Source organism: Ursus maritimus, unplaced genomic scaffold, assembly GCF_017311325.1.
Source record: "Ursus maritimus isolate PB19 unplaced genomic scaffold, ASM1731132v1 scaffold_258, whole genome shotgun sequence".
Lineage (NCBI taxonomy): Eukaryota > Metazoa > Chordata > Mammalia > Carnivora > Ursidae > Ursus > Ursus maritimus.
Window position 1 is genome coordinate 2,498 of NW_024425097.1, and position 7,962 is coordinate 10,459.

At 45.9% G+C, this 7,962-nt stretch overlaps 1 non-coding gene across 1 annotated transcript; it reads right to left on the bottom strand.

Moving 5' to 3' along the window:
* Positions 1 to 3,303: 3,303 nt before the first annotated feature.
* Positions 3,304 to 3,374, bottom strand: TRNAG-CCC. The gene has a single exon. It is a non-coding gene; the product is annotated as a tRNA-Gly (tRNA).
* Between the last annotated feature and the right edge of the window lie 4,588 nt (positions 3,375 to 7,962).

The following is a 7,962-nucleotide window of genomic DNA, read 5'->3' on the forward strand; positions in this document are numbered from 1 at the left end:
TCGAGTTTCTTTGGTATATACACAAATAGAGAAAGCAGGCTAAATTGAAGATTCAAAAACCGGAGGTATTAAAAACATTATAAATGTTCAATGATTATAGCATATAAGAATTCAATCCCATGTACTGGGGGTGTAGTTGGATGACATATGATCCCTACCTCCACCACGACCAAAGTCACTTCCATGTGGATTAGGACCAAAATGTGAAATGAAGCCGCAAATGATTTTGGTTGGTATTAATGAGCAGGGATTCCAGATCTCAAGGAAGTGCAAGGATTTTAAAAATAAGACAAAAAGACTAATTCTTAATGAAGAGGCTGATTAAGCAACTACTTCAAGGATCTCTGTTCATCACAGCACAGAATCAAGGGTAAAAAGTCAAGGCACAACTTGGGCCAACGATTCGCAGTCAGCATAATCAACTGGTACGAAAAAGACAGACCTATAGGAAAATCACCAAGGTTGGGGGAAAACATAGGAGAAAATTCAAGCGGCTAACAAACAGGTAATGGTGCTCAAATTCACTACCAAGAAGGGCTTTCCAAACGGGACCTAATGAGAGAACATTACAGACAGGCAAAATAACAACAGCACCGCTAACAATTAAATGGGAGTAGGGGTGAGGCAGAAGGTTGGACCGGGTAAAGCAGGGGCATGGTGCAGGAAAGGGCCGAGACTAGCTTACGCCATCTTCGTGTAGCTTACACAGCTGCGTGCATTACAGTCACTTGTTGTACGATACATACAGGTTCCGTGCATTCTACCCATGTATGTCACAATTTTTCAACAACCACCCCTACACCCCCGCCACCCCCCAGTCCTCCCCACACACCCCCACCACCCCAATGAATCTATGACAGAGAGAATGCTGTAGAGATTCCAAGATTTTGTTTCAAAAGAAAGGTGTGAATTACTCTTTATTACACACCTTCAAAGACAATCCTATGCAGACCAGGCCCATGAAGTTGAGTTTTGGGGTTGATGTGAGCTCCAAAGACTATTTATTCTCCAAGAACCAACCCTAACTGAAGATACCTGTAGGGGCGCCTGGGTGGCCTAGTCAGCTGGGCCCTTGCCTTAGGCTGGGATCATGATCCTGGGCTCCTGGATGGAGCCCTGCCTCGGGATCCAGCGCCCACTCGGCTCCCTGTTCCCGGGGAGCCCTGCTTCCCTCTCCCGCTCCCTGCTTGTTTCTCTCTCTCTGTCAGATAAATAAATAAAATCTTTATTTAAGAAAAGAAGAGAAAATACCTGTAAAGGCTAACTCCTTTAGTCCTATTATTTGAATACATTCTGAAAAGGCTGTAGGCGGAGCCATAACTGTTCAGATCTCTCTTTGCTTCTCATTGCTTGTTTCACAAGCCACAGCTCTCTTTTTCCTCCTCTCCTAAGCTCTCCAAATTCTCCCAGTCCTCCTTGTGGTCTCCTCCTCCTGCACTCTCTCCAGCTTCCTTACTGAAGATGGAGAAGGAAGAGGGGAGGAAGGGAGACCGCCTGAAATGAGCAAGCTCTCACAGGCCAGAGAGGGGTAAGGAAGGGGAAAGACACCCCTCCGCCCAGCAACCAGGAAAGGGGAAATTGGGGGATGTATGGTCCTTAAACCTGTACTCCATCGAGTGAGTAATCCATGACGTAATCAAACTCCTCCCTCCCCGGACGGACTGCCACGGCCTAAATCCTGATTCCTGTTTACGGAGAAAATTGTATATCACAGTTCAGAATTTATTCATTAAAATTTCAGATTTCCAAAAAAAAAATTTAATCCCCCCAGATTTCCAAGAGTTTAAAAAATAAGTTCATGACTAAAACAACTTCGGTGGTTCCAAGATAGTATCGCATCGTTTACGCTCAAAAGTAGAAAGACAGTCCTCCGAATAACAAAACTCTTGGGATTGAATAAATCAAGTTAATTTTTTAAGATTTTAGAAGATTTTGGCTTATTTTTTTTTCTTTTTATTCGACAGGATAGAGACAGCCAGCGAGAGGGAACACAAGCAGGGGGAGGGAGAGGAAGAAGCAGGCTCATAATGGAGGAGTTTGATGTGGGGCTCGATCCCATAACGCCGGGCTCACGCCCTGAGCCGAAAGCAGAGGCTTAACCGCTGTGCCACCCAGGTGCCTCTTACCTATTTATTAAAGAGAGAGCGAGCGAGCGAGCAAGCCGGCGAGCGTGAGCTGGGGGAGGGGCAGAAGGAAAGGGAGAAGCAGGCTCCCCGCTGAGCAAGGAGCCCAGCCCAGGGCTCCATTCCAGGACCCCGAGATCACGACCTGAGCAGAAGGCAGAGGCTTTAGCCGACTGAGCCACCCAGGGGCCCCTAAATCAAGTTTCTTTGGGCGTCAATGTCACTAACCTTCGATTTTAAGCTACTGTTAGGTAGGCGGATCTTCCAAAGACTTTCGGGTGAGAATTAATCACCGGTAGTGTCTAACGTAGTCACGCCCCTACTACCCTCAAATCGGAATCCCTCCCAAGGAGCGCCCAGGAGCTAGAAAACAAATCCGGGTCAACAGTTCCCAGAGTCTTTAGCTCCTTCTCCCTTTTTACAAATACACTTTTCGGGCCAACACCTGTTGAGGCGCATCGCCGGGCACGCGGCATCCTTCCCCGGAACCGCGAGGCGCGGGCGGGAGGAGCGCAGGCCGCGCCGCTGACGACGTGAACGGACCCGGTCGCTGGTGTTGCGGTGCAGCGGCGCGAGCGAGGGGCCTCTGGCCGTAGCTCCCCTCGCGTCCACGCGGGTCCCTCTCCACCAGCTCCTCCGCCTTCCTTGGGCCGCCGACGCCGCCGCGGCCACTGGGGTGTCCGCCGGCCCCGCGGCCGCTCCCCTCCGGGGACCTTCCTGTCTCTGCCCTCGCTCCGTGGTGAGACGTGGCCCAGCGGCCGACCCAAGGTCCAGCACGGGCATCGGTGACCTACCTGGTGGCTCTTTGGGTTCCGTGGGTCCTGCAGGGGAAAGGCTGAAAGTAACTGTGGTCTTAGGTCCAAATAGTCTCAACCGCAAACCCCGCGGAGACACTTGCAGGTGGACGGGTAAGAACTCGCGAGTGCGGTGGTTGCTGCGCTGCACGCCCACGGCTACTCCACTTAGGCCGGGCCCCGGTGTGGATCGACTCCTTATTGCTTTCTGCTCAGAAATACCCTACGGATTTTGGCGGCCAGAATCACGAAACCACAGGACTTGGCCTGTGCCATGGGGAATGCGAGGATGGGGCGCCTCGTGGGAGGTCTGAGGTCTGCGGGTGAGCAGAGGGGGAGAGGCACCCACCCGGGTTGCCGGTGGGGCGGGAAAAAAGGAGACAGGATGCATTGGCCGGGAATCGAACCCGGGTCTCCCGCGTGGGAGGCGAGAATTCTACCACTGAACCACCAATGCTTCACACGAACGAGGGCGCGTGGTGCTTCTCTTCAAAGAATTTCCGGAGTGACCGTCGGATGGGGCACGGGGAAACGAAAGCGCTCCAGAATAGGTTTACACGGATGTCTTCCGAGGACAGACTAACGAACCCACAGGCATCAAAAGCAAAGGCTTCAGAAGGACACTTTCATTCAGGCAACAGCGTGAAGTGGGGACTCCCGAACAAAATAGCAAAATAAACCGTTTCGTCGGATCACAACACAACTCTGAGAAAGGCGCAGTGATGCCTCTCTTGCTAGAAGGCAAGCTATGTGGAGGCTGAGTCATAAACTTGAGCTCAATAAGGAAAAGTACCTTCTCCTCAACCTTGAAGAACTTCGGTTCCATTTGGCCTCTGTCCAACACCCAAGATGCACACTGGCTCTGGCCAACAGGCTTTCAGTTACCACCTACTTGGACCAGGCATACATTTATTCCCACGTCTCTTTTGAAACTACAAACCTGCACTTCCAGCTAACAACTCCTGATTCATCTCAGGGTCACACAAGCTGCAACTTGATGCACCAGTGACTTCTCTGTCAGCATCACACACCACCAACTTCTGTACCTCGACACTCAGATCAGACCCAGGCACAGCCTCTCCCAAAAAGTAGTAGGTAGTGCACAGTGCGAGTGTTTCAGTCAGTCACCAAAACAACACCGAAATCTGTTCCTACCCCTGCCTAGTATATGTATCTTCACCAACAACCATCTTGTTGCCCAAACCAGATCTTGCTGCCCTCTTAGGATATGCTCTCTCATCCTTCCGGCACAGACACATATGCCCAGTATTCTCAGAAGATACTGCCTAACTTGACTGGGTGCACCGCTGGCTTACTGCCACTTTGACTGCACCCTTCCATCCATCAACTCTTTCCTCCTTTAATACAACCAGGTAAGAAGCCAGGATCCTCACAGCCGGTGGGTCTACTCTAATCCATTTGCCTCACTACATCCTGAGGGACCCTTCCACAGCCTAAATCTGACATACCTGTAACCTAAAACCACCTGGTGTCCTCATATTCCTTCACTACAATGTTGTGATACCTCTGTGATGTGTACTCTGCCCCCCCCCCACTACCATCCCCATTATCTATCTCTTGCCAATTCTCAGGTCTGGCAACAGTGAAGTGCTGGATAGGTTGGGAAGGATCTCAGGATCTCTTGCTTCTCTCTACAGGGGATGGTCTCTACAAATGCCCCCTTTGTTCTTCAAATTCATTCTCATGTAACTCTTTTTGGGTATGAATTTAAAAGCATCATCCATGTATGAAAAAATGGATTAAGCTTGACTTCATTAAAATAAAGTCCTTCCTCTCTGCAAAAGACACTGTTTTGGGAGTCAAAAGACAAGCCAAAATCTGGGAGTAAATATTTGCAAAGTGCCTATCTGATAAAGGACTTGTATTCAAAATATACCAAGAACTCTATTACTCAACAATAAGAATTTCAAAACCCAATTAAATAATGGGCAAAATATTCGAACAGTCAAAAATATATAGGTGACAACTCAGGACATGAAAATTTTTTCAACATTATTTGTCATTAGGGAATTGCAAATTAAAACAAAAATCGGATACCAGTACACACCTGTTAGGATGGTTAAGTCTAAATAGTAACACTACCAAATGCAGTGAAGATGTGGAGTAGTGGGAACCATCATTCATTACTTTGGGGAATGCAAAATGATACAGCCTCTTGGGGACAGTGTTTGGCAGTGTCCTGCAAAGCTAAACATAATCTTACCAGATGTACTGCATCAGTATTCAAGGTATGTACCAAAATATGTTGAAAATTTATGTCCACAACAGAAACTCACACATGAATGTTCATAGAAACTGGAAGCAACTAAGATGCCCTTCGATAGGTTGAATGGATTGAACAAACTGTGGAATAGTGTTAAGGAATAAAAAGAAATGGGCTACCATAAAAAAGGTATAAAAGAACCTTAAATTCATATTGCTAAGTGAAAGAAGCCTGTCTGAAAAGACCACATACGACATTCTGGAAAAAGGCAAAGCTATAGAGACTAAAAAAGATCAGTGGTTGCCAGGACTTGGAGGGGAGAAGGCTGATTATGTGGAGTACAGGGAATATTTAGGGTATCGAAAGTATTTTGTATGACATAGTAATGATAGATACATGACATTATCAACTTGTCAAAACTCACAGAACTTTAAAAAAGAGTGAACTTTAATGTAAACTATGCGCTTTAGTTAATAATGTATCAATATTGGTTCATTATTTGTAACATATGTATCATATAAATGCAATATATTAATAATAGGACTGGGGGGACTGAATAAGAGAACTCTGCTATCTGCTCAATTTTTTTGTAATCCTAAAACAGTTTTAAAACTAAAGGGTATCAATTAATACAAACCCAAAGATCTTTTGATCAGATTTGACTGGTGGAGTGTAAAACAAAAAGGCACAATAAAAATTATTTTCTTGTGAGTGTGGATCTCCATTTGGGGCTCATTCTTGTCTTTAATATTACCAAGAACAGCAAACGAGGGCCTAACTCCTTAGAAAGGTCAGAAGCCTCACTATCCAACTCCCTGCACCCAAGTGTCCCCCTCCCTTGGGCCCCTAATGACTCTCCCATAGCCACTTCTATCCCTCAGTGAACTTCACTTTTTGATTCCACTGTATGTGCTATGTGGACAAAGGATAGGATAGGACAAAGAACAATGGTAACAGTGGTTTAGGTTTTAAGTATTATTTCAAATCGCAGAGACCCACCAGGCACATTTGAGGCTTCAAAGACATACTCTTGCCAGGTGACGACTGCACTGCAGGTCAATAAACACGTGCGATCCCTTCAGCAGCCCTGCAAAATCCTTGTTTAGAGCAATTCCTTAAGGTCTTCTGCTCTGGAATTAACTAAAGAAGAATTATTGCTATTTTTTTCCCTGCACAGACAATGCCACATCTGGAAACCAGAACCCAGATTCAACCGGTTTTGTCTGTGCAAAAAGGAAAACCTAACGGATAAACCAATATGCAATAGCTGGGGTTTGAACGTGGGTCTCCCATATGGGAGGCAAAGATTCTGCCACTGAACCACCAAAGCTTCATTCCACAGCTGATCCTAGGTCTAATCATGAAGTATTCAAAGGACTTTGAAAAGAATTCTTAACATAAATTTGTATAGACGTCTTTGGTAGACACCCAGAGCAAAGGCTTGCATAGGAAACTTAAATCACGCAGCACTGTAAAGTTGAGGTATTCAAATAAGAATCATTTTCTCACTTCAGATACACTCCCTTTGCTGGCCCATTGCTTAGTGCCTCCCAAACCCCTTTCCTCCCAACCTTGATACAAACATGTTTTTTCCCCCAATAGACATTCAGAACCCAGTAACAGTTTGGGAGGCTGGACATTTGGGGATGTACCTGAGTTAATCCAGAAGATCTGGGTGATAATTGAGCTTCTCTCATCCTACCTGTATTTTGAGTCCTTGAAAGACCAAGGATTAAATGGTCCTGCTTTTTTCCTGTATTTGAGAGAGATCTACAAAAGGGTAAATATGTGAAAATAACATTCCAATATCTTCCCTTTAAGACCTTCTTTGGCCACTCAAGGAGGCCATGCCATGGCAAAACATTTGGATTAGACTCTGGACAGAAGCTAGAATGATACTTTTCTATCCAATGTAAACTGTTTTTGTCCTTTGCCTTTCTCTGGTATTCTGATATTTATATTTTCACTCTTTAATGCTTGCCTTCTAGCAAGAGAGGCATCACTGCACCTCTGTGGCTCCTGTCCTTCAAAAAGTCATAATGATTCTGAGTCCCAGCATGTGGGGGAGCTCTCCAGGTTCCCTTCTTCAGTTTCATTTCCCCAGGGAAAATTGGGGAAAGAACTCTCTCCCTATTTCAATGTCATCAAAGGACATTTCAACCACCCATATTTTTCTAAAAATTAGCCTGCTCCTTACATGGCCAATACACCGAGGCCTGTGCTCACGGGCATCTCAGAGCCAGCAAATGCTACAACTCAGTGCAGCAGGGAGTCCAATTTAGGAGATTAGATTCTCCAAAACTGTTAATCATCCGTCACAAGCTTACTAGTAATCTCGTCATAATTATGGTACATCACATACCCATCGAAATGTTATTGAACACCTTAAGGGGCAGACACATACTATTGTTATAATGATCACCAGACCGACTCCTAAATCTTGAACAAAGAAAGAAAGAAAGAAAGAAAGAAAGAAAGAAAGAAAGAAAAACCACCCAGTTACGAAGACCTAACTCCATTGACCGAAATGTGTTTCTTCTGATTCCTTCTTCTAATTCCAGTCTGCGTCGGCTACTCTTTCTTTCCCACCGGCTAGAATTTTACTGGCCTAAGCTGGCAAGTTAGATAACGTTCTCAGACTGTCTAAAGTGACGGTTCGAATTTGACGGTCGAAGGTTCAGGGTCATCTTCGAGGGGTCTGGATGAATTTCGGACGTTTTCCTGCCAGGGTTTGTTCGTACAGTTGGGCAGAGCCTTTCTCAGAGTTGTGTTGTGATCCGACGAAACGGTTTATTTTGCTATTTTGTTCGGGAGTCCCCAC